At 40.0% G+C, this 25,064-nt stretch overlaps 1 long non-coding RNA gene across 3 annotated transcripts in view; it reads right to left on the reverse strand.

The window, feature by feature from the left end:
- Positions 1-17,947, reverse strand: part of LOC110130900 (uncharacterized) — a 37,361-nt gene extending 19,414 nt beyond the window's left edge. For 2 of the 3 annotated variants that reach the window (XR_011483038.1, XR_011483039.1), the window contains exon 1: positions 17,800-17,947. This is a non-coding gene — a long non-coding RNA (uncharacterized lncRNA). Of the gene's footprint in view, positions 1-16,837 lie in introns of all 3 variants that reach the window. The other variant, XR_002312012.2, reaches the window with a different exon arrangement.
- Positions 17,948-25,064: the final 7,117 nt, after the last annotated feature.

The raw sequence follows: 25,064 nt of genomic DNA on the forward strand, positions 1-25,064 counted from the left end.
ATCTCTGCCACCTCCTACTGCTTGACTTTCTATCTCTTGCCTCCCAACCCCACTTTGGTGCCAGACAACTCAGGATGCCACTTCTCAGTTCAACCTGCCTTCTCTGTTGAGTGGACTAGAGATCTTCTTTCACTGCGTTGCACATCACTCAAATGTTTCCTATCTTCCATTCTCTCCAAACCTTGGATTTTGCTTGCTTTTCTTCCTAAAATTGCGTGTTAAATGTCAAAGCGTAAAGGGACTGCTTTACCTTCCATTTTGCTTTTCCTTTTTGTTGTGTTTAACATAAATCAATTTCTCTTTTCTCTAGAAACTAAAATCAACAGAGAACCAAACCCCAAGCACTGCAGGATGATTTTGAAGTGTTGGCAGAAAGTCCTAAGAGATTAACATGAAAGAGAACTCGTGTCTCACAGACATTTGCAGCAACGCACCCCCAGTGCTGAGTATTCCGATCTCTTGGTCAAAAACTATGCAGAAGTTATGCTGTCAGCTTCTCTCCTCCTCAACCTTGACCAAAATTCCTTTCTTTCTGACCATCTGGTCTCCTCATTTAACTTGGCCAAGCACAGCTTGACAACTCTCCCCCGCCGTGGTGGCACAAAGGGGAGCAGAGGAGACCTGGAATCAGCCTGATACAGTCTCAGACTTCAATTCCATGCTACTTAAGGTGAAATAAACCATCAAAGTGATATATTAGGCAACTATGTGCAGCAAAGCCATGTTCATTCAAAACTAAAGGCAGGGAAGAAATGGATTTAGAATAAATAGGTCTGGTGCTTTGGGAAGAAATGACTGGAAATCCTATCCCACTGTGCCTTACTTCAAAATAATTGCCAACAGCGTTTGCGTTAATCTTCACAGTCAACAGAGTGCTTTTACGAATGGGAGGACATCAAAGAGAAGCACAGTACTAATTTATATTTGCCTCTTTCTATTTTCAAAGCCCTTTTAGATTGGATACCTCAATTCATCCTCTTCTAAATTTTGGAAGATGAATAAAGCAGGATTTATTCAATCAATCATTCATCTATTCAACTCAGGTTTATTGGATGTCTACAGTGGATGCCTGGCACTGTTCCAGGTCTGGAAGATAGAAAGCATTGACTACCACACATCAAGTTCCAGATCCCATTGAGCTTCTGAGAAAAGAGAAGAGAAAAAGATAATAAGCAAATGTGAACAAATATAGAATATATCAGATGATGGGATAGATGGGGGTAAAAGCTGAAAACAAAAGTAATGCAAATAAGGGAGAAGTCACCTAGGAGGGGTATACTGTTTCCTAAAGGGTGGTCCCGGCTCAGGGGATATTTGAGCATGACCTCAGGAACTGAGGGCTGAGATGAGCACATGCCTGGGGGAAGAGGGGCCCAGGGCTCAGAAGAAACATTTAGACAGGAATGTGCTTGGCTTGTTAGAAAATCAGCAAGGGGGCCAGTGTGGCTGTAGCAACGCAAGCAAGGCAGAGAGCCGGAGGAAATGAGGTCAGAGACGTAACAGGGACAAGACATGTAAGGCCCTACTGGACACTGCAAAAGCTTGAGTTTATAGCCTGAGTGAGTGGGAAGTCTTTCCACCATTTTAAGCGGAGTAACATGACTTGACTTACATATCGAAAGGCTTACTCTGAGACTGTGAACTGCCCCCAGTATCCATTCCCTTTTTCTTGCATTATAGCGGAAAGCACAAATTTCTAGCAGGCTGTATGGCATCCCAGAATAAAGGCTGTTTTTCTCAGCTTTCCTTGCAGGTAGGTATAGCCATATGACTAAGTCTATAGGTGGTATGCAAATGTATCACAAGGTATTTCAAAAAATCATGCCAAGAAGACAGGCAATTTATACCTTATGACCCTTTTCTTTTTTCCCTCTGCCTCAGGCAGATGTGATGGTTGAGCTCTAGTTGCTGCATTGGACTGTGAGGACAAGGGCCACCCCCGACCCCTCACCAGATGGGAGAGTGGTGAGTGGGAAGAAGTTTAAGTTTTTAAGGACATAGTGGAGCTGACTCATATTTGCCCAATAGACAACCTCCAGATATTTATTTTATATCTCTCCTTCTGGCATATGAGCCTTGTCTTAAATGGTATAATGTTTTTCCAGTCACTGTGTGGAGAATGAACTATAAGGGGTACAAAGGCAAAAGCAAGGCTAAGCTCTTTTCCTGAGTGAGAACCCAGAGGCTTGAAGAAGTTAAGTGAAGGACATTAGGACTGGTTGAAAGCATTGGCTTTTTAAGAAAACTATTATTTATCTAGTTGGCTGTACCAGGTCTTTGTTGTGGCACATGGAAATCTTCAGTCTTCCTTGTGGCACATGGCCTCTCTCAGCCTTGATTTTCTCATCCATCGTATGGGGATGATAAGGATACCTACCTCAGACAATGATTGCAAGGAGTGTGCTGTCCCTTCAGTTGTGTCCAGCTTTTTGTGATCCCATGGACTGTGGCTCACCAGGCTCCTCTGTCCATGGGATTCTCCAGGCAAGATTACCGGAGTGGGTTGCCAATGCCTCCTCCAGGGGATCTTCCTGACCCAGGAATCGAACCTGTGTCTCCTACGCCTCCTGCATGGCAGGTGGGTTCTTTACTACTGGTGCCGCCTGGGACGACGGATGGTGAGGACATGAACTAAACTGTGTGAAAAGACCTAACAGGTGCAGGCACAGAGCTGACTCCTCATCTGCTGGGTTTTTTTCCCTCCTCCACCCCTCTTCTACCTTCCCTCACCTCCCGCGCATGCCCAGAAAATTGCAGTCTTTCCCAGATGAGTGTACAAACCACACAATTAAAAGGAAATGCCTTAGCTGTGACATGAGGGATCTTTAGTTGCGGCATGTGGGATTTAGTTCTCTGACCAAGGACTGAACCCTGGCCCCCTGCATTGGGTGTGCAGAGACTTAGCCACTGGAACACCATGCTGCCATGAAAGATCTTGCATGCTGCAAAAAACATCTTGCAGACACCAACAAAGATCCCACGTGCTGCAACTAAGACCCAGTGCAGCCAAATAAATAAACAAGTAAAATAAATATTTTAAAAAAACTTTTAACAAGGAAATGCATTAGTAAGAGAGGAAGAGGAAGGCAGAGGGATGGGAAAGAAGCCTTAGCATGTGGAGATGATGGGCTTCCAGGCCCTCAGAAGCTCTCAGTTCACAGGAAGAAATGTCAGTCGTGACCCTGGAGGTACTGAAAGATCTAAGGAGAGGAGGCCAGCAGTTCAGCCTCCAGCCTGGTGTCTGGTGACATTGTCAGGACTCCTTTTCTGAGCCCCTTCTTTTCTGTCCCCTTCTCTCTAGCCTCTTCTCCTTTCTCTTCCAATATACAGAGGAATAGTGAAAAGCTTGGTAGGTCATCTGGTTCTCTGGCTGTGTTTCCTTGGAGTGGCTGGAGTTTTCACTGGCAGGATGTTTTGAAACCGTGCGTAGAGCCATCTCTGGGTGTTTTTTCATCTGAGTACTGGGCTTTGGAATGCAAAACACCAATTACATGTTTCCTTTTTGGTAGCAGATTCTCTTCCTAATTATGTTTTGCTCAGGCTAATATTAAAATGAATTGGCTTCCTCTGACAACAGTACGTGTAATAATAACAGGAAATGGCCCCAAATCACACAATAATAAAAATAGAGCTGGATAGGAATGTTCTTGAGAACGTTTTGCTATTAGACTTTTCCATCCCATCCCATCCCATCCCATCCCATGCCCTCCCGTCCCATCCCATGCCATCCCGTCCCATCACATTTATCCATCTATCCATCTATGCATGCATTCAGAAAAAGGGAAATCAATGGAGAGCTTGAAAAAAATTCCACCTTTCTTCTTATATTAGAAATTTCTTAAACATCAAATACTAAAAATTAAAAAGAAAGATAAGCATGTCAGTTTCTGTAAAAACTTACCTTCACTGTGCCTTGCTGTTGTTCAGTCGCTAAATCATGTCCTACCCTACACTCCCATGGACTGCATCACACCAGGCTTCCATGCCTTCACTATCTCCCTGAGTTTGCTCAAACTCATGTCCATGGAGTCAGTGATGCTATCCAACCATTTCATCCTCTGTCACCCCCTTTTCCTCTTGCCCTCAATCTTTCCCAGCATAAGGGTCTTTTCCAATAAGTCATCTCTTAGCATCAGGTGACCAAAGTATTGGAGCTTCAGCTTTAGCAAGAGTCCTTCCAATGAACAGCCAGGGTTGATCTCCTTTAGAATTGACTGGTTTGATCTCCTTGCAGTCCAAGGGTCTCTAGAGTCTTTTCCAGCACCACAATTCAGTTAATACAACTCTTTGTAAGAAAGGTTGAGTGAAAATAATATACTTCCGTTAATTATAGTCTATATAGAAGGCTCTGATAAGTCCTATAAAAAAGGAGCCTGTCTAAATTTGTCTAATCTAGTGAGGCCCAAATTTATTTTACCATGGAGGTCTTCCCTGGTGGTCCAGTGGTTAAGAATCCACCTGCCGATGCAGGGGACATGGATTCAATCCCAGATGCAGGAAGATCCCAGATGCCACAAGGCAAATAAGTCCATAGGCCACAACCACTGAGGACACATGTTCTATCTAGAGCCTGTGCCCCTCAACAAGAGAAGCCACTGCAATGAGAGGCCCACTCACCACAACTAGAGAAAGCCCGCTCACAGCAAGAAAGGCCCAGAGCAGCCAAAAATTAATTAATTAATTAAAAATTTTTATTTAACCATGTAAATTTATTTCCTTTTTTATGACTACTTGTGAATTTTGGAGTTAGGAGCACAGGAGTCAAATTTTTCAAGATTTTAGTTTTAGTGTGTGTGTGTGATTTGGCTAGATTTTAATTGTATTCTTTAAAGTATGGGAACATCTTCTAAATAGTGGGAAAATCTTTTTTAAACCTATGTTTTGGAGGAAAACTTGGCAGTATCTTTTCTTTAATTAATTAATTTTTTAAATTGAAGGATAATTACTTTAAAGAATTTTGTTGCTTTCCATCAAACCTCAACATAAATCAGCTATAAGTATACATATGTCCCCTCCCTTTTGACCCTCCCTCCCATCTCCCTTCCCATCCCACCCCTCTAGGTTGATACAGAGCCCCTATTTGAGTTTCCTGAGCCAAACAGCAAATTCCCATTGGCTATCTATTTAACATATGGTAATGTAAGTTTCCTTGTTACTCTTTCCATTCATCTCACCCTCTCCTCCCCTCTCCCCAAGTCCATAAATCTATTCTCTATGTCTGTTTCTCCACTGCTGCCCTGTAAATAAATTCTTCAGTCCCATTTTTCTAGATTCTGTGTATATGCATTAGAATGTGATATTTATCTTTCTGATTTACTTCACTCTGTATAATAGGTTCTAGAACTGACCCAAATGCATTCCTTTTTATGGCAAAGTAATATTCCATTGTGTATATGTTTTACCACAACTTCTATATCCATTCATCTATTGATGGACATCTAGATTGCTTCCATGTTCTGGCTATTGTAAATAGTGCTGTAATGAACAATGGGATACGTGTGTCTTTTCAAATTTTGGTTTCCTCAGGGTATAAGCCTAGGATTGTGATTGTTGGGTCATATGGTGGTTTTACTCCTAGTTTTTTAAGGAAACTCCATACCATCTTCCATAGTGGCTGTATCCATTTACATTCCCACAACAGTGCAATAATGTTCCCTTTTCTCCACACCCTCTCCAGCATTTATGGCTTGTAGACTTTTTGATGATGGCCATTCTGACTGCTGTGAGGTGATATCTCATTGTAGTTTTGAACTGCATTTCTCAATAATGAGCCATGTTGAGCATCTTTTCACATGTTTATTAGCCATCTGTATGTCTTCTTTGGGGAAATGTCTGTTTAGGTCTTTTCTCCGCTTTTTGATTGGGTTGTTTGTTTTTCTAGTATTTAGTTGTATGAGTTGCTTGTATATTTTGGAAATTAATCCTTTGTCAGTTGTTTCATTTGCTATTATTTTCTCCCATTCTGAGGGTTGTCTTTTCACCTTGATTATGGTCTCCTTTTCTGTGCAAAATCCTTTAAGTTTAATCAGGTCCCACTTGTTTACTTTTGCTTTTATTTCCATTACTCTAGGGGGTAGGTTACAGAGGATCTTGCTTTTTTATGTCATCGAGTGTTCTGCCTATGTTTTCCTCTAAGAGTTTATAGTTTCTGGTCTTACATTTTAGGTCTTTTATCCATTTTGAGTTTATCTTTTTGTATGGTGTTAGGAAGTGTTCTAATTTCATTCTTTTACAGGTAGCTGTCCAGTTTTCCCAGCACCATTTATTGAAGAGGCTGTCTTTGCCCCATTGTATATTCTTGCCTCCTTTGTCAAGAATAAGGTACCCATAGTTACATGGGTTTATTTCTGGGCTTTCTATCTTGTTCAATTTGTCTATAGTTCTGCTTTTGTGCCAGTACCATACTGTTTTGATGACTGTAGCTTTGTAGGATAATCTGAAGTCAGGAAGGTGGATTCCTCCAGCTCCAGTCTTTTCTCAAGACTGCTTTGGTTATTCGGAGGTCTTTTGTGTTTCCATATGAATTGTGAAATATTTTGTTCTAGTTCTGTGAAAAATGCCATTGGTAATTTGATAGGGATCATATTGAATCTGTAGATTGCATTTGATAGTGTAGTCATTTTCACAATACTGTTTCTTCCTATCCAAGAACATGGAATATCTCTCCATCTGTTTATATTGTCTTTGATTTCTTTCATCAATGTCTTATAATTTTCTGAGTACAGTTCTTTTGTCTTCTTAGGTAAGTTTATTTCTAGGTATTTAATTCTTTTTGTTGCAATGGTGAATGGATTGTTTCTGTAATTTCTCTGATTTTTCATTGTTAGTGTATAGAAATGCAAGTGGTTTCTGTGTATTGATTTTGTATCCTGCAACTTTGCTAAATTCACTGATTAGCTCTAGTAATTTTCTGATACAGTCTTTAGGGTTTTCTATGTACAGTATCATGTCATCTGCAAACAGTGAGAGCTTTTCTTCTTTACTTTTTGTGGATTTCTTTTATTTTTTTTTTCTTTTCTTATTGAAGCAGCTAGGACTTCCCAAAACTATGTTGAATAATAGTGGTGAAAGTGGACACCCTTATCTTGTTCCTGATCTTAGGGGGAATGCTTTCAATTTTTCACCATTAAGAACAATGTTTGCTGTAGACTTATCATATACGGCTTTTACTCAGTTGAGGTAGGTTCCTTCTATGCCCATTTTTTGAAGAGTTTTAATTATAAATGGGTGCTGAATTTTGTCAAAGGATTTTCTGCATCTATTGAGATTATCATTTGGTTTCTATCTTTCAATTTGTTAATATGGTGTATCACACTGATTGATTTGCATATATTGAAGAATTCTTGCATCCCTGGAATAAACCCAACTTGATCATGGTGTATGAGCTTTTTGATGTGTTGAATTCTGTTTGCTAAAATTTTGTTAAGGATTTTTACATCTATGTTCATCAGTGATATTGGCCTGTAGTTTTCTTTTTTTGTGTTGTTTTTGTCTGGTATCAGGGTGATTGTGGCCTCGTAGTGTGAGTTTGAAAGTGTTCCTTCCTCTGCAATTTTTTGAAAGAGTTTTAGAAGGATTGGCATTTGCTCTTCTCTAAATGTTTGATAGAATTCTCCTGTAAAGCCATCTGTACCTGGGCTTTTGTTTTGGGGAGATTTTCGATCACAGCTTCAATTTCAGTCCTTGTAATTGGGTTGTTCATAATTTCTATTTCTTCCTGGTTCAGTCTTTTAAGATTAAACTTTTCTAAGGATCTGTCCATTTCTTCCAGGTTATCCACTTTATTGCCATATCATTGTTCATAATAGTCTCTTATAATCCTTTACATTGTCTGTTGTAACCTCTCCTTTCTCATTTCTAATTTTGTTGATTTGATTCTTCTCTCTTTTTTTCTTGATGAGTCTGGCTAAGGGTTTGTCAATTTTGTTCATCTTCTCAAAGAACAAGCTTTTAGTTTTATTTATCTTTGCTATTGTTTCTTTCATTTCTTTTTCACTTATTTCTGCTCTGATCTTTATAACTTATTTCCTTCTACTAATTTTGGGGGGGTTTGTTTTGTTCTTTTTCTGGTTGCTTTAGGTGTAAAGTTAGGTTGTCTATTCTATGTTTTTCTTATTTCTTGAGGTAGGATTGTATTGCTATAAACTTCCTTCCTAGAACTGCTTTTGCTGCATCCCAAAGGTTTTCAGTTGTCTTTTTTTCATTGTCATTTTTTTTCTAGAAATTTTTTTATTTCCCTTTTGATTTCTTCAGTAACCTGTTGGTTATTTAGAAATGTATTGTTTAATCCCCATGTGTTTGTGTTTTTTATAGTTTTTTCTTGTAATTGATATCAAGTCTCATAGCATTGTGGTCAGAGAAGATGTTTGAAACAATTCCAAATTTCTTAAATTTACTGAGGTTTGATTTGTGACCCAAGATGTGGTCTATCCTGGAGAATGTTCCATGTGCACTTGAGAAGGTGTATTCTTCTTCATTTGAATGGAATGTCCTGAAGGTATCAATGAGATCCATCTCATCTAATGTATCGTTTAAAACCTGTGTTTCCTTATTAATTTTATGTTCTGATGATCTGTCCACTGGTGTGAGTAGGATGTTGAAGTCTCCTACTATTGTTACTGTCAATTTCTCCTTTAATGTCTGTTAGTGTTTGTCTTATGTATTGAGGTGCTTCTATGTTGGGTTGCATAGATATTTGCAATTGCTATGTCTTCCTCTTGGATTGATCCTTTGATCATCATGTAGTGCCCTTCCTTATCTCTTGTAATCTTCTTTATTTTAAGGTCTATTTTGTCTGATAATGAAGACTGCTACCCCAACTTTCTTTTGCTTCCCATTTGCATGGAATATATTTTTTCATCCTCTCACTTTCAGTCTATATGTGTCTTTAGGTCTGAGGTGGGTTTCTTGTAGACAGCGTATATATGGGTCTTTTTTTTTTTTTATCCATTCAGCCAGTCAGTGTCTTTTGGCTGGAGCATTTAAACCATCTACATTTAAAGTAATTATTGATATATACGTTCTTATTGTCATTTTCTTAGTTGTTTGGGGTTGATTTTGTATATCTCTTTCTTCTCTTATATTTCTTGACTATAAAAGTCCCTTTAACATTTGTTGTAAAGCTGGTTTGGTGGTACTCAATTCTCTTAACTCTTACTTGTCTGAAATGCTTTTGATTTCCCCATCAATTTTGAATGAGATCCTTGCTGGGTACAGTAATCTTGGTTGTAGATTTTTCCCTTCCATTCCTGTCATTCCCTTCTTGCCTGTAGTTTCTGCTGAGAGATCAGCTGTTAAACATATGGGGTTTCCCTTGTATGTTACCTGTTGCTTTTCCCTTGCTGCTTTTAATATTCTTTCTTTGTGTTTAGTCTATGTTAGCTTGATTAGCATGTGTCTTGGCATGTTTCTCCTTGGGTTTATCCCGTATGGGACTCTCTGCACCTCTTGAACTTGATTGACTATTTCCTATTCCATGTTTGGGAAATTTTCAACTATAATATCTTCAAAAATGTTCTCATACCCTTATTTTTCTCTTCTTCTTCTTCTGGGACCCCTAAAATTCAAATGTTGGTGTGTTTGATATTGTCCCAGAGGTCTCTGAGACTATCCTCAGTTCTTTTCATTCTTTTTACCTTATTCTGCTTTCAGAAGTTATTTCCACCATTTTACCTTCCAGTTCACTGATTCATTCTTCTGCTTCAGATATTCCGCTATTGAGTCCTTCTAGAGTATTTTTACTTTCAGTAATAGTGTTGTTTGTCTTTGTATGTTTATTCTTTAATTCTACTAGGTGTTTGTTAATTGATTATTGCATTTTCTCCATTCTGTTTTCAAGGTTTTTGATCATCTTTCCTATCATTATTCTGAATTCTTTTTCAGGTAGTTTGCCTATTTCCTCTTCATTTATTTGGATGTCTGTGTTTATAGCTTGTTCCTTCATTTGTGTAGTATTTCTCTGCCTTTTAATTATTTTTTTTTAACTTATTATGTTTGAGGTCTCCTTTCCCCAGGCTTCAAGGTTGAATTCATTCTTCCTTTTGGTTTCTGCTCTCCTAAGGCTGGCCCAGTGGTTTGTATAAGCTTTGTACAGAGTGAGATTTGTGCTGACTTTTTGCTTGTTTGTTTTTCCTCTGATGGGCAAGGCTGAGTGAGGTGGTAATCCTGTCTGCTGATGATCGGGTTTGTATTTTTGTTTTGTTTGTTGTTTAGATGAGGGGTCCTGCACAGGGTGCTACTGGTGGTTGGGTGATGCCCAGTCTTGTATCCAAGTGGTTTCCTTTGTGTGAGTTCTCACTATTTGACACTCCCTGGGGTTAGTTCTCTGATAGTCTAGGGTCTTAGAGTCAGTCCTCCCACTCCAAAGGCTCAGGGCTTGATATCTCAAGGATGACAAGTACTGACTTGAATAGGTTGGCTTCTCTACGAATAAGAGATGTTGAAAGGCATGTGGAGAAATTCACCATTGAGGAACTCACACATAGGCAAGTCTTCAGTCTTCAGCAGGATCAGCTCCCTGGAATGCTAAAAGCCTCACTTCTCTGGCTTCTCAACCCCTAACAGTAATACAACACTCAAGGAAGGATGAGAGGCACCAGGAGGGTGATGGGGCTCTTAGAAGAATGTTCTGCTACTGACTGCAAAATGGAAGTCAAGGTTTTAGCTTTCAAGGGAATGTTCTATTTGTCTCCTGAATGCTGCCCTCTGTGCCCCTTAATTCTGTTAACCGGTTGTTTAGGCCTCCGTAAAGAGGATATTCTCTTAACAATAGTATGTTTTATTCATTTTTATGTTTAATTTCATCAGAAATTTGGCAGGTAAAATTTATTTGCCTTTGCAAGCTGATAGCCACCATCTTGACCATACCTGGTAAGGTAGACACTAAAAAGGGCATGCCTACACCCCAAAACATTTGCTTCCCTTCCCTCTGTGCAGAGGAAGTCCTTGGTCTCGATTCTACCACTGGATGGAAACTTAGGCCTGTTCACTTCACACCACACACAGCCCCTCTTTGTCAGAGAGAGATAAGAACCATCTCTTCACTGACCTACATCTGGGGAGTGGAAATTCCATTGTCAATCCACCAAGGACTCATGGGGTGAATGGATGGGTGACAGGATGGGTGACAAGTCTAACCTGTGTGTGCATTAAACGAGGCAACAGAAGACAAGGCCTAGATCAGAGTTCAGGGAAAACCAGGCTGAGCAAGCTCAGGGGGCCCAGGTTTATCCAGGAGACTTGGTATTCACCAAGCAACCATCACTGAACGTGTTTGATTAATGACAATTGCCAAGAGAGATCATGCCTAGTACCAAAGCCCAGCTAATACCAAAAGGGGTCAACCCATGGACACAAAGACTTTTTATTAGGTGAGATATCTGTTCTGGTCTCTGTTGTCAATTAGGGCATCATTACACTCAGCCCACACTTACTGATAGTAGAAATGCCATTGAGAGGAGACATTAACACCTTTACCACTAGCAGTAAATCAACGGCCACTCCAGTTGTCTGAGAGCATCTGCAAAATCACCTCTGTCTGGCTTTTCCAACTCAGGGTTCTCTCTATCCCTCTGTTCCTGGAGTAACACATGTCGAGAGTGGCTGTCTAAATGCCTAGGTGCCATGAGATCAGTGAGAGCCTCCAGGACAAAGGTAATAAGCTCCAGGAAAGTCTGATACCAAAGTGTTTGTTTTTTTCCTCTTTCTAAAATATACACATTGAGTGACAAATCAAGATAACTACAGATTACCAAAGGGAAGAGAATAAAGATTACCCAGAGCATCATAATCCTAATTTATCTCCTGCTAACCTTTTTTCATTTCTACAGAGTTGAAATCATGCTGTTCTTATAAAAAAAAAAAAAGGTATAAAAGCCATTGTTTTATTCCACTCAAGCCACACTGCCATTCCTTGAGAGTCTCCAAATACTCCAGGCACATCTGTACCTCATGGCCTTTATACTTACTGTTCTTTCTCCATGGAATGTTCTTCCTCTGAAACTCCAGTGACTCACTCCCTCACTTTCTTCAGTTCACTGCTCGAAGGTCATCTCCTCCAAGAAGACTTCTTGACCACACAGGCTGAAATAATTGCTTCACTTTGGCATTTTTCTATTCCCATGTTCTGCTTTATTCTCCTTCAACGTACTACAAGACCTGAGGTCCTATTATAGAGTAGTTGGTTTACTATGGGTGCCTTCCATTGCAACTGAAACTCCAAGAAAACAGTTTGTGGGATCAGGAAGTCTTCTTGGAGGAGGTGACACTTGAGCAGTAAACTGAAGAAGACAAGGGAGCTAGTCATCGGAGTATCCAAAGGAAGAACATTGTTTTATTCACTACTGAGTTTCCACAGCCTGGAAGAATGCCTGCCCATAAGAGGTGCTCAACACATGTTTGTTAAATAAGTGAATATTTTCTGGTATCTTGCATTTTTTTCCCTTTAACAATATTGTACAGAGCCCTCCAGGTCACTAAATATTCTTCAGCTTACCACTTTTTAAGACTGTATCATATCCATATTTTTAAGAATGTATCATATTCATATTTTTTAAAATATTCACATTTTTAAGAATATATCATATTTCACACTATGGTCCTGTTATAGTGGGTTTATCCAACCCTCTATGGTTGAATATTTAGGTTAAGGGGTCCCCCTGAGCCCCCCCCCCCATTTTAAACCTATGTAGAGCATTGAGGGCAGGAGGAGAAGGGGACGACAGAGGATGAGATGGCTGGATGGCATCACCGACTTGATGAGCATGTGTTTCAGTAAACTCCGGGAGTTGGTGATGGACAGGGAAGCCTGGCGTACTGCAATTCATGGGGTTGCAAAGAGTCGGAAATGACTGAGTGACTGAACTGAACTGAACTGAGGGCATTGAATGTATTTAAATGATTTATCTATACTGGGCAAAATTTGACCTTGAAAACTTAGCTGGAGGCTTGAATTGGGGGAAACAGTCATTAGTAGGCCCTTGACCAAAAAAGGAATTTAAATTTCTCTGATGGAAAAGGTGGAGAAGACGTGGACACTTGCCTTACCAGCTAGATGGGTCACATCAGCCTTGGAGGTCAGTGATGTGACCGTCACCTCACAAGTACTTAGGGCTTACAGAAAGGAAGTACATAGAGTGTGGAGGTGTAATGAGGTGAACTATGTCCCCCCAAATGCATACATTGAAGTCCTAACCCTCAGCACCTCAGAATGTGACTCTATTTGGGGATAGGGTCTTTAAAGAAGTAATTAAGATAGAAAGAGGTCATTAGAGTGGTCCCTAATCCAATATGACTGGCGTCCTTGTAGGAAGAGGAAATTTGAACACAGAAAGAAACACCAGGGATTTACACTGAGGGGAAACCACATGAGGACACAGGGCAGGAGGCGGCTGTCTACAAGCCAAGGAAAGAGGCTGCAGAAGAAACCAAAGCTGCTGAAAGCTTGACCTTGAACTTCTAGCTTCTAGAACTGTGAAAAAATAAGTTTCTGTTGGTTAAGCCACCCAGGCTATAGCATTTTGTTATAGCAATCCTAGAAATTAAACACTAGATAAGTTCAGTGATGTTACAGTGCCCTTGAAAAGGTGTTTGGGCCTCTTACGTATACATTTTATTGCCTATCACAGGTTAAATTTTTCTATGTCAACTTTTCTGAAATTAAAAAAGAAGTCATTTGGTGCATATGAATCAATAGTCAAACATCTCCTGTACATGGAACTTTTTCTTGGGTGTTTCATCTTTAAAAATTAAACAACAAAAATTAATGTATAGGTCTCAAAGAAATGATGTGAATTTCAAAGGACTGGTCATCTCTGTGCCCCTCAAGTGTATATTTCATTTCCCATGTTCTGTATCCACCTATTTAGTTCTTAAGTAATTTGACTAATATTTAGCAAGTGCTTTTGTGTGTGTTAAGTTGCTTCAGTTGTGTCCAATTCTTTGCAACCCCGTGAACTGTAGCCTGTCCATGGGATTCTCCAGGCAAAAATACTGGAATGGGTTGCCATGCCCTTCTCTAGGACATCTTCCTGACCCGAGGGTCAAATTCACATCTCTTACATCTCCTGCATTGACAGGTGGGTTCTTTACCACTAGCACCACCTGGGAAGTCCCTAGCATGGGCCAATTCCTGGGGGTCTGACAATGAGAAAGACAGATGCCTCCCTGTTATCATGGAACTTAATCTATTGAGGGGAAGAGTTAACAAGCAATTAAACAGGACACCTCCTACTGACAGAGCAGGCTTCATCTTCTAAATCAGAGGTAGGCAAACTTTTTCTGTGAAAGGCCAGAATGTAGATAGTTTCAACTTTGTACACCGGCTGCTGGCTTGATCACTTGCAGGCCAACATAGAATATCTGGGTTGGGAAGACCCTCTGGAGTAGAAAATGACAACTGGCTCCAGTATTCTTGCAGTATTCTTGCCTGGAAAATTCCATGGACAGAGGTCTGGCAGGCTATAGTCCATGTGGTTACAGAAAGTCAGACATAACTGAGCTACTAAACATACACACATAGAACATCTAGGTATAAATGTCCTGTCAAGTGAAGTGTGTCCAGTAAAGTGTGGGTAGATCCCTAGACATTGTATAAAGAGAATAAATAATGCTGTGTGAACTGTCTGAGATCCTTAAATACACAAGACATGAAATGACTTACCCCAGAGGGCTCTACTGAAAATACAGCATCTTTTCATCCAAGCTTAGGGTACAGCTCCTCCATCTCCCCATGTCTTGAGAACATGGGGCACCACCCTTTCATACAATTCAAGCAGCAATGCCCGGCACTTGCATCTAATGTTTGGAGCTGGGCCGGCAGTCTTTGAGTATAACTGTCCTCTATTAGAGCTTATGCATGCTTCCTATCCAAGTTTCCAGAGCCTTCACTCTCCAAACAGTCCTTCTTAGAAACCATGATTTGTGGCCTAAACTGCATGTACCACACCCTGAGGTAAAGCTTCCAGGCTACAGTAAAACATGGGTGTGCCCAATTTCCAGAAATTTCTTTAGAGAGTTGACCCACCTGTGTACAGATGTGGCACAAGGCCTTCAATCTGGTAATTACAGGCTCTCTGAAACCCTCACATTCTGGTATAAAAACGAATACAGTTCAGGATCACAGAGAACTGGGTTATAATCATGAGTGAACTTATGAATATCATTCCACATAAAAAAAAACTACCAAACTAGAAGCAAGAACAAGTTATAAAATACAGAGGACAAATGGCTCTTCATGACTGAGGAAGACATTCGCGTATATTCAACAAATAGTTTATACACTGCTTGTTATGAGGCAGGCACTGCTCTAAGTGCCAAATGAGAAAAAACTCAGCAAAGGGATCAGCCATACATATAAATGTATTCATTTTCCCCCAAACTTCCCTCCCATATAGCCTGCCACATAATATTGAGCAGAATTCCACGTGCTATACAGTAGGTCCTTGTTGGTTATCCGTTTAAAATATAGCAGTATGTACAAGTCCATCCCAAACTCCCTAACTATCCCTTCCTCCTGGCAACCATAAGTTCTTTCTCATGGAGATGACAGTCTATATCCAGAAAAACTTCCCATAGAGACATTCGAGCTAGAAGGAGGCTCTGTATTGAATATTTACACCACAGTCTATGTCAATGGCACCCCCAGAGGCATGAAGTGGACAACATGTGGAGTCTTACATGGTGACCTTGACTTGAATCTTGAAGGACTAGGATTTGAGGAGGTACAGAAGAGGAAGGAGGGCAGTTCAGGTGGATGGAAAGAGTATGTGTAAAGGTATTGAGAATCATTTATTTAGTGTCTACTGTGTACATGATTCTAAGCCTTTGGCATAACTAAGAGGTAAATCCCTGAGACCTGCATTATAAAACCACATCATTCCTTCAATCATAGAATTTTTTAAAATCTTGAGCACTTCCCATGATCCAGGCCCTGCCTCTAAAACGTGGGGATGTTGCTGTGAACAAATCAGGAATGGTGCCCAACTTTATGAAATTCACAGTCCAAACACATGTTGAATAATTAAAAGAATGATGAGCAGTGCAAAAGCAAGATGATGAATCTTAGGAGTGCTTATAACTGGGAGAAAAGAGTGAGTTTGGATAGTTAAAAGAGACTTTGGTGATGGGAGAGATATGACTGTCCTCTAGCTAATCCTGGATGTTAGGACTCCATGGGAATGGGCCAGGGGTGGGGTAAGGAGGGGTAGAGTTGACCTCAGTGTGTATTCTGTGGACAGACTACCTATTTCCCTAAATGACAGTGTGGGCATCGGTATGAGAACTATTGTACACTCAGGAAACTGATTTGGGAAACGGTTGTCCATGACGTCACCCCCTGATGAACAGAAACCATTCCAGAGAGTCTGGCCTCATCTCTTGGAAACATCCCACCGACAACCCCTGTAAGGAAGAGAGGAGTGGTCCATTGATAACCTGGGGCACTGGAGAGAGGACGTGACAGGCTAATGCAGAAATTAGGGACTGGGGCTGATTTTTGAGATCAGACTTCTCTGAAGATGTCTGACATATGATCCAAAAACCAACAGAAGGCACCACATTTTGTTTATCTGGGCAAACTAGCCTCAAAGTACAGCATCCCTCAGAAGGATTGGGGAAAACAGTCTACAGTCAACACAAACACAGCAACAGTGGCTTCGGTTCAGAGCAGAAGTCCAAATATCTTACAGCAGTTCCCAAACCCCAGCGCTCTCCAGAATGGCCAGGAAGCCTTGTGAAAATCCAGGTTCCTGGACCCACCCACCCCCACCTCCGCCTTCTTCTCCTCCCCTCCACCTAAGCTCCTAAATCAGGAAGTCTGGGATGGAGGCTAAGAATTTACCTTTCTTCAAGTTCCCAGTTGCTGCTGATACTGCTGGACCACATAACCAGTTATGGTTATTTTCAAAATCAGTCTTCCTCCATATATTGTGAGACTTTTCAGGATCTGGCCCCAAGTCTCTTGTTGACACTTCTTTGCCACAGTTGGGTTCCCCATCACACACTTGACCCCGTCCAGAAAACTGAGATTGTTTTCCACGTGTACAGAATATAAATGAGATCTCTTCTATATATTTGTTTCTTCTGTCCATTTGCTCTAAACTCCTCATCTCTGCCTCCTTAAAATCCTTGAAAGATTAGTATAAATACTGCTTTCTCCGTCAAGCTTTTTCTGACGTCTAAACAACAAAATTAAATTTGAAAATCATCTAGTGTTCTGTGCACTAACCTCTGTGTTGATGATGATCTCCCTAAATAATACCTTGTCATTTAGGTGTTCATTCAGTAAACGTGTATGAGTATCAACTGGGTGCATGTGCCTGGGCCCACCTGGGGGCTAAGCTTGTAACAGGGAAAGATGTCAATTCTGCCCCTTCCAGGAGTTTATTTTAGGAGGAGAAAGACAAGTAAGCTGATAACTACAATACAGAGTGATCCGTACTAAGTTAGTTATGGGACTACTTGGGAAAGACATTCAATCCAGAGTTGACAGGTTTAGAAAAGATTTTTCTGAAGAAATGATGCCTTTCTGACATGTGAGGGATGGGTGGGATTTAATGACAAAAGTAGGGCAAGAGGAAGGGTGAGCCAGGCCAGAGATGAGAGAGGAGGGATGCCTGAAGAATCAAACCTGAGAAGAGGAAGCTGAGGGAAAGCCTGGGGCTGGTTTGTGAATCTTTACATACCTTGGGCAGTGGTTTTGACCCAATCAGGAGATAGAAACCATGTAGGTAGGTTAAACAGGGGAAATTAGAGGCCATACATTCAGAACTGACCTATCATGTCAGAAAATTTTAAATCTACCATATTACTTTCTCTTCTCAATACATGCCCAAGAGGTTCAGTAGCTCATTCCACAATCACTTTTTAAAAAATTTGTCTGTGCCAGGTCTTCGTTGCCACAGGCAGGGTCTTCTACTTGCAGCGGCTGAGATCTTCACTTGTGGCATTCAAACCCTTAGTTGCATCATGTGGGATCTAGTAACCTGTTTCTATGGTCACTGTTGCTAGGTTGTGTCTGACTCTTTGTGACCCCATGGACCTCAGCACCCTAGGCTTCCCTGTCCTTCAGTATTTCCCTGTTTGCTCAAACTCATGTCCACTGAGTCAGTGATGCCATCCAACTATCTTATCCTCTGCCACCCCCTTCTCCTCTTGCCGTCAACCTTTCCCAGCACCAGGGTCTTTTTCAATGAGCTGGCTCTTTGCATCAGGTGGCCAATGTATTGGAGCTTCAGCTTCAGCACCAGTTCTTCCTGACCAGGGATCAAACCCAGGGCCCCTGTATTGGGAGCACAGAGTTTTAGCCACCAGACTGCCAGGGAACTCCCAGTAATTACTTTTTGACCTTCATTTTCTATCGAGTCTGCTATTCACAACAAAAAGATACCATCACCACAACTAGCACTGAGTTTAAAGCATATTTTCCACCTAAAGCCATATTCCAGATTCAGGATTAGGCAAAGAACGACTAGATGTTCCTCAAGCCAAGCCTCAGGGAAATTTGTCCAACATTCCCAATTGCAATGAAACCCCAAATCTAAAAAAGGCAATTTGCGCCGTGCCTCTTATGGTTTTATTATGGAAGCTTCTGCACAACTGCGGTCAGTTCCTCCCAGTGCTCATGAAACGATGAGTCACAGAAAATGAGGGAGCATCCATTGCTCCAGGAGACCAACCATACGATGTATTTATACGTGATACTTCAGACTCTTCATAGTAAACATACATTAAATTTAGATGTATATGTATATATTTGTATAAGGAAGATTTTGTGGAATAGTAAATAATCTCTCATTGTGTATGCACTAAATGCCTAAAAGGAAACAGAAATTAAGTCTATTTGCCCCTTTATAATACTTGCTTGGTTATAATAGGAATCTAGTGATTTTTACTTCTTTTAATTTTTTGTATTACCTTAATTTTGCCCTCATTACTATATAAATAATTTTTATCGGAGCATAGGTGCTTTACAGTATCGTGTTAGTTTCCACTGTATAGCCAAGTGAATTAGTTGTGTGTATACATACATCTCTTTTTTGGATTCCTTCCCATTTAGGTCACCACAGAACATTGAGTGGTGTTCCCTGTGCTAGACAGCAGGTTCTCATTAGTTACTTATTTTACATTGGAATCTAGTGAGTTTCAAAAATGAGATCAGAGACTTCAGCACATAGTTTGGTTCTATTATGTAGAACCAAAAGGGAATGGAAAGTAAAAAGTTGAGAGCAGAGAGAATTAATCACAAAATGCTACGGTTGGAACCATTCAAGTCTCTATAGGGCCTTTTGCTGATTGAGAGATGACCTCTGACAACACTTTCTCTGGCCCTTTGGATCCTCCTCCAGCCTCTTGAGAGCTCTTCTCATTCCTCTTGTCCTGCACTCACTCTCTGGAGAGGGCATAGCCTAAAGTTTCAGCATGGCCTTATCCTTCAATACGCTTGCATATGCTGGGAAACACCTGGGGGCTTTAGCTACCAAATAAGAATTCCCAGCTTTTGAACACCACTCCCATTTTTCCAGCTGTCCATTTATTGTAACTGAGTTATCCTTTGCCATCTTTTACCTCCTCTCAGGTAAAGAGTACACCTGCACCCTTTGCCACATAACTACGCAGGACATCCCACTAGAGTGGGCAGAGTACAATTCCCCAGCACTTTGATGTTAGGCTTTGCCATGTGACTGGATTTGGCCAACGAAATGTTATTAATAGTAGTCATGAACTAGGAGAAGTTGTCAATGAACTTGCATGATTTGGCTTGGCCTCTTTGGCTTCTGCCATCACTAGGAGAGAAGTCCATGTTACATGGCTGCTGGTTCCAGAATAAGACGTCTGGAGCGGACTTAAACTTTATCTACAGCTGGGGTCCAAGTGTGGCTGCAGGGAGAGATGGCATGGGTGCAAGAGAACTTTCAGTGCTGATAGATATGCTCATTACCTTGATTGTCGTGGTGGTTTCACAGATATCTTCATATGTCCGTACATCAAACTTCACAGTTTAAATGCTTGTAGTTTATTGTATGTCAATTATATTGCAAAGAATTTTTAGACATATGTTATGATTTTTAAATGATCAGTCATTCTATAAAATTTCAAAATTAGTAACAAGATTTTCTCCTATTAAAGAGGGATTCATTTGTAATTTTTCTTCATCTGTGGTTAAGTTTCACATTCCATTGGTTTCTTTTCACTATTTAACTTACAAAACTAGAATATGATAAATAAATTTTTGTCCCTATCAATTTGGAGAGCTATCAATGATAAATTCTTGAGTAACAAAAAGCAAGCTGCAGAGTAAAACGTATGGTAAAATGTCATCATTTTGCTAATAAAAAGAATGAGAAGGAAAAGAATATACATATATTAATTTACATGTTTGAACATAGAGGAAGATGATTAGGGCTGCCAGCAAGCATTGAGTCATTTCAGATAATCTAGTTAATAGGGTTATCTATTCAAATTTTGGGACTTCCCTGGTGGCTCAGTGGTAAAGAATTTGCCTACCAATGCACGAGACACAGGTTCAATCCCTGATCTGGGAAGATCCCCTGGAAAAGGAAATGGCAACCTACTCCAGTATTCTTGCCTGGAGAACCCCATGGACAGAGGAGACCGACAGGTTCATGGGATTGCAAAAAGTTGGACACAACTTAGCAAATGGAAACAACAAAACATTCAAAGGTTGGAAATTACCTCTTTTAACCTGGGAGATCTTTATTGGTCAGTGAATTCCTAATATATCCATTTTGTTGCCTTCTACTCTCAAAAGTATTTCTTCTGGTATATTGGAATATTTGGATGTGGTTTTAAAATATGACCAGTAATATATCATCAAAGATTATCCTCAGTAAGTGAAGAAAAACATCAAGCACCGAGAATGAATCAAATTCCCAGCAATGGAAATGTTTATACCAGTTTGCTTTTCTTAAGTAATCCTAATATCTTATCTAATCCTTGACGTTAAAAGACATGGATGGCATTTTGGAACCGACATGGAGTTTGTGTTGTTGAGACGGTCCACTTGAGCAAGCCACTTGAAATGATATTTTTAAAAGGATATTTTAGTGTCATGGAAAAAATGTTGTTTTTTCCTCATCCTTCATTTGAAAAAAAAAAAATTTGAGAGCACATTCCCCCTCAAGGGCCAACATACACTAGTGCCAAAAAACAGAGGTTCACTGCTCAGTTAATTAACAAAGACCCAGAAAAGATTTATCCTCATTAGACGTGGTTTGCTAGGACTTGGAATTTTCTCCGTTTCTTTCAACTCTGACTCAAGAATGGCTGGTATAGCACCCGGGCTGCCTCATTGCACAACTTTGGCGGGTAACACTGCCATTGTCTGACTTGAGCACAATGTCAATACTGTTTCTTAGAGTTGTTTTTGCCAGTTCCCTTTGAATTAAGCAGTGTGTGAACCAGCATTGGGTGAGAGCTCCTTTATTTGCAGAGCAATGCCATCATTACTGATTCCAGCCACCTTCTGCTGCCTGCACGTGAATCAGAAAATAACTGTTAACTACACGGAAAATGTCTCCTCCTGTGGCAGGGAATTAAGCAATTAAATAGAACAAGATGTTGTCTCGCACTTTCCCCTCATATGTGCCTTGCAAAAGGCCTAAGAGCTCATTCACACTCTGAATATCAATAGAGTCAACCAACAGAAAGGCAATAGCAACTTCTCTCTTTGGGGCACTATCATGAGTAAGAAATCCAAAAGTGTTTCTGGATGAGGAAATCTTGCCAAAGCCCCCTTTTGATTTCTTCCACGGCATACTTTTTAACTTGAAGCTAGTCTTATAATGGTCTTAGCCACAGTGTAGCTAAGATGTTTTGCTTCAAGGGGTATTACTCTGGATGATATTTCAAAAGTTTGGTCTCTTCACTGCCTCAATTAAATTACCAATTTTGTATTGGAAAGCATTATTTTGTCCTTATTCTGGAGAAACTCAAGTGCTTGATTTACGACTAGGGTTTGCTTAAAAATTAAATGAGAATGCTGTTGATTTTATGTTCCTACTCTACAAAATTCCAAAATAGATAATATACTATGTATTGCAGAGTAATACAATCTAACTTTCATATATTCACTCATGCATTCATTCATTCATTTTGAAAGTTAGAATTCTTTAGGTGTAATTTGTTTATAGTAAAATGAACCCTCAGATATTCATTTTGATTCTTCCTGTGTATATGTTTAGGCAAGAGGCTATCAAAAGTCTGGCACATTGGCATGCATGGCCATTTGTCCCAACTCACACATATTTATATATACATTGAGTCCCATTCCTTTGTAACATTATTTTGAGCTAAAGTAACTACACACCTATTTTCTTTCTTTTTTTTTTTCATTTATTTTTATTAGTTGGAGGCTAATTACTTTACAATATTGTAGTGGGTTTTGTCATACATTGACATGAATCAGCCATGGATTTACATGTATTCCTCATCCCGATCCCCCCTCCCACCTCTCTCTCCACCCGATCCCTCTGGGTCTTCCCAGTGCACCAGGCCCGAGCACTTGTCTCATGCATCCAACCTGGGCTGGTGATCTGTTTCACCCTAGATAATATACATGTTTTGATGCTGTTCTCTTGAAACATCCCACCCTCGCCTTCTCCCACAGAGTCCAAAAGTCTATTCTATACATCTGTGTCTCTTTTTCTGTTTTGCATATAGGGTTATCGTTACCATCTTTCTAAATTCCATATGTATGTGTTAGTATACTGTAATGGTCTTTATCTTTCAGGCTTACTTCACTCTGAATTCATCCATCTCATTAGAACTGATTCAAATGAATTCTTTTAATGGCTGAGTAATATCCCATGGTGTATATGTCCCACAGCTTCCTCATCCATTTGTCTGCTAATGGGCATCTAGGTTGCTTCCATGTCCTGGCTATTATAAACAGTGCTGCGATGAACATTGGGGTGCACGTGTCTCTTTCAGATCTGGTTTCCTCGGTGTGTATGCCCAGAAGTGGGGTTGCTGGTTCATATGGCAGTTCTATTTCCAGTTTTTTAAGAAATCTCCACACTGTTCTCCATAGCGGCTGTACTAGTTTGCATTCCCACCAACAGTGTAAGAGGGTTCCCTTTTCTCCTCACCCTCTCCAGCATTTATTGCTTGTAGACTTTTGGATAGCAGCCATCCTGACTGGCATGTAATGGTACCTCATTGTGGTTTTGATTTGCATTTCTCTGATAATGACTGATGTTGAGCATCTTTTCATGTGTTTGTTAGCCATCTGAGTGTCTTCCTTGGAGAAATGTCTGTTGAGTTCTTTGGTCCATTTTTTGATTGGGTCATTTATTTTTCTGGAGTTGAGCTGGAGGAGTTGCTTGTATATTTTTGAGATTAATCCTTTGTCTGTTTCTTCGTTTGCTATTATTTTCTCCCAATCTGAGGGCTGTTTTTTCACCTTGCTTATAGTTTCCTTTGTTGTGCAAAAGCTTTTAAGTTTCATTAGGTCCCATTTGTTTATTTTTCCTTTTGATTCTAATATTCTGGGATGTGGGTCATAGAGGATCCTGCTGTGATTTATGTCAGAGAGTGTTTTGCCTATGTTCTCCTCTAGGAGTTTTATAGTTTCTGGTCTTACATTTAGATCTTTAACCCATTTTGAGTTTATTTTTGTGTATGGTGTTAGAAAGTGTTCTAGTTTCATTCTTTTACAGGTAGTTGACCAGTTTTCCCAGCACCACTTGTTAAAGAGGTTGTCTTTTTTCCATTGTATATCCTTTCCTCCTTTGTCGAAGATAAGGTGACCATAGGTTCATGGATTTATCTCTGGGCTTTCTATTCTGTTCCATTGATCTATATTTCTGTCTTTGTGCCAGTACCATACTGTCTTGATGACTGTGGCTTTGTAGTAGAGTCTGAAGTCAGGCAGGTTGATTCCTCCAGTTCCATTTCTTCTTTCTCAAGATTACTTTGGCTATTAGAGGTATTTTGTATTTCCATACAAATTGTGAAATTATTTGTTCTAGTTCTGTGAAAAATACCGTTGGTAGCTTGATGGGGGTTGCATTGAATCTATAGATTGCTTTGGGTAGTATAGCCATTTTGACAATATTGATTCTTCCAATGCATGAACACAGTATATTTCTCCATCTGTTTGTGTCCTCTTTGATTTCTTTCATCAGTGTTTTATAGTTTTCTATGTACAGGTCTTTTGTTTCTTTAGGTAGATATACTCCTAAGTATTTTATTCTTTTGTTGCAATGGTGAATGGTATTGTTTCCTTAATTTCTCTTTCTGTTTTCTCATTGTTGGTGTATAGGAATGCAAGGGATTTCTGTGTGTTAATTTTATATCCTGCAACTTTACTATATTCGTTGATTAGCTCTAGTAATTTTCTGGTAGAGTCTTTAGGGTTTTCTATGTAGAGGATCATGTCATCTGCAAACAGAGAGAGTTTCACTTCTTTTCCTATCTGGATTTCTTTTACTTCTTTTTCTGCCCTGATTGCTGTGGCCAACACTTCCAAAACTATAATAGTAGTGGAGAGAGTGGGCACCCTTGTCTTGTTCCTGATTTCAGGGGAAATGCTTTCAATTTTTCACCATTGAGGGTAACACTTGCTGTGGGTTTGTCATATATAGCTTTTATTATGTTGAGGTATGTTCCTTCTATTCCTGCTTTCTGGAGAGTTTTAATCATAAATGGATGTTGAATTTTGTCAAAGGCGTTTTCTGCATCTATTGAGATAATCATATGGTTTTTATCTTTCAATTTGTTAATGTGGTGTATTACATTGATTGATTTGCGGATATTAAAGAATCCTTGCATTCCTGGGATAAAGCCCACTTGGTCATGGTGCATGATTTTTTTAATATGTTGTTGGATTCTGTTTGCTAGAATTTTGTTAAGGATTTTTGCATCTATGTTCATCAGTGATATTGGCCTGTAGTTTTCTTTTTTTGTGGCCTCTTTGTCTGTTTTTGGCATTAGGGTGATGGTGGCCTCATAGAATGAGTTTGGAAGTTTACCTTCTGCAATTTTCTGGAAGAGTTTGAGTAAGATAGGTGTTAGCTCTTCTCTAAATTTTTGGTAGAATTCAGCTG

This window comes from Odocoileus virginianus, chromosome 23 (genome assembly GCF_023699985.2).
Source record: "Odocoileus virginianus isolate 20LAN1187 ecotype Illinois chromosome 23, Ovbor_1.2, whole genome shotgun sequence".
Classification (NCBI taxonomy): domain Eukaryota; kingdom Metazoa; phylum Chordata; class Mammalia; order Artiodactyla; family Cervidae; genus Odocoileus; species Odocoileus virginianus.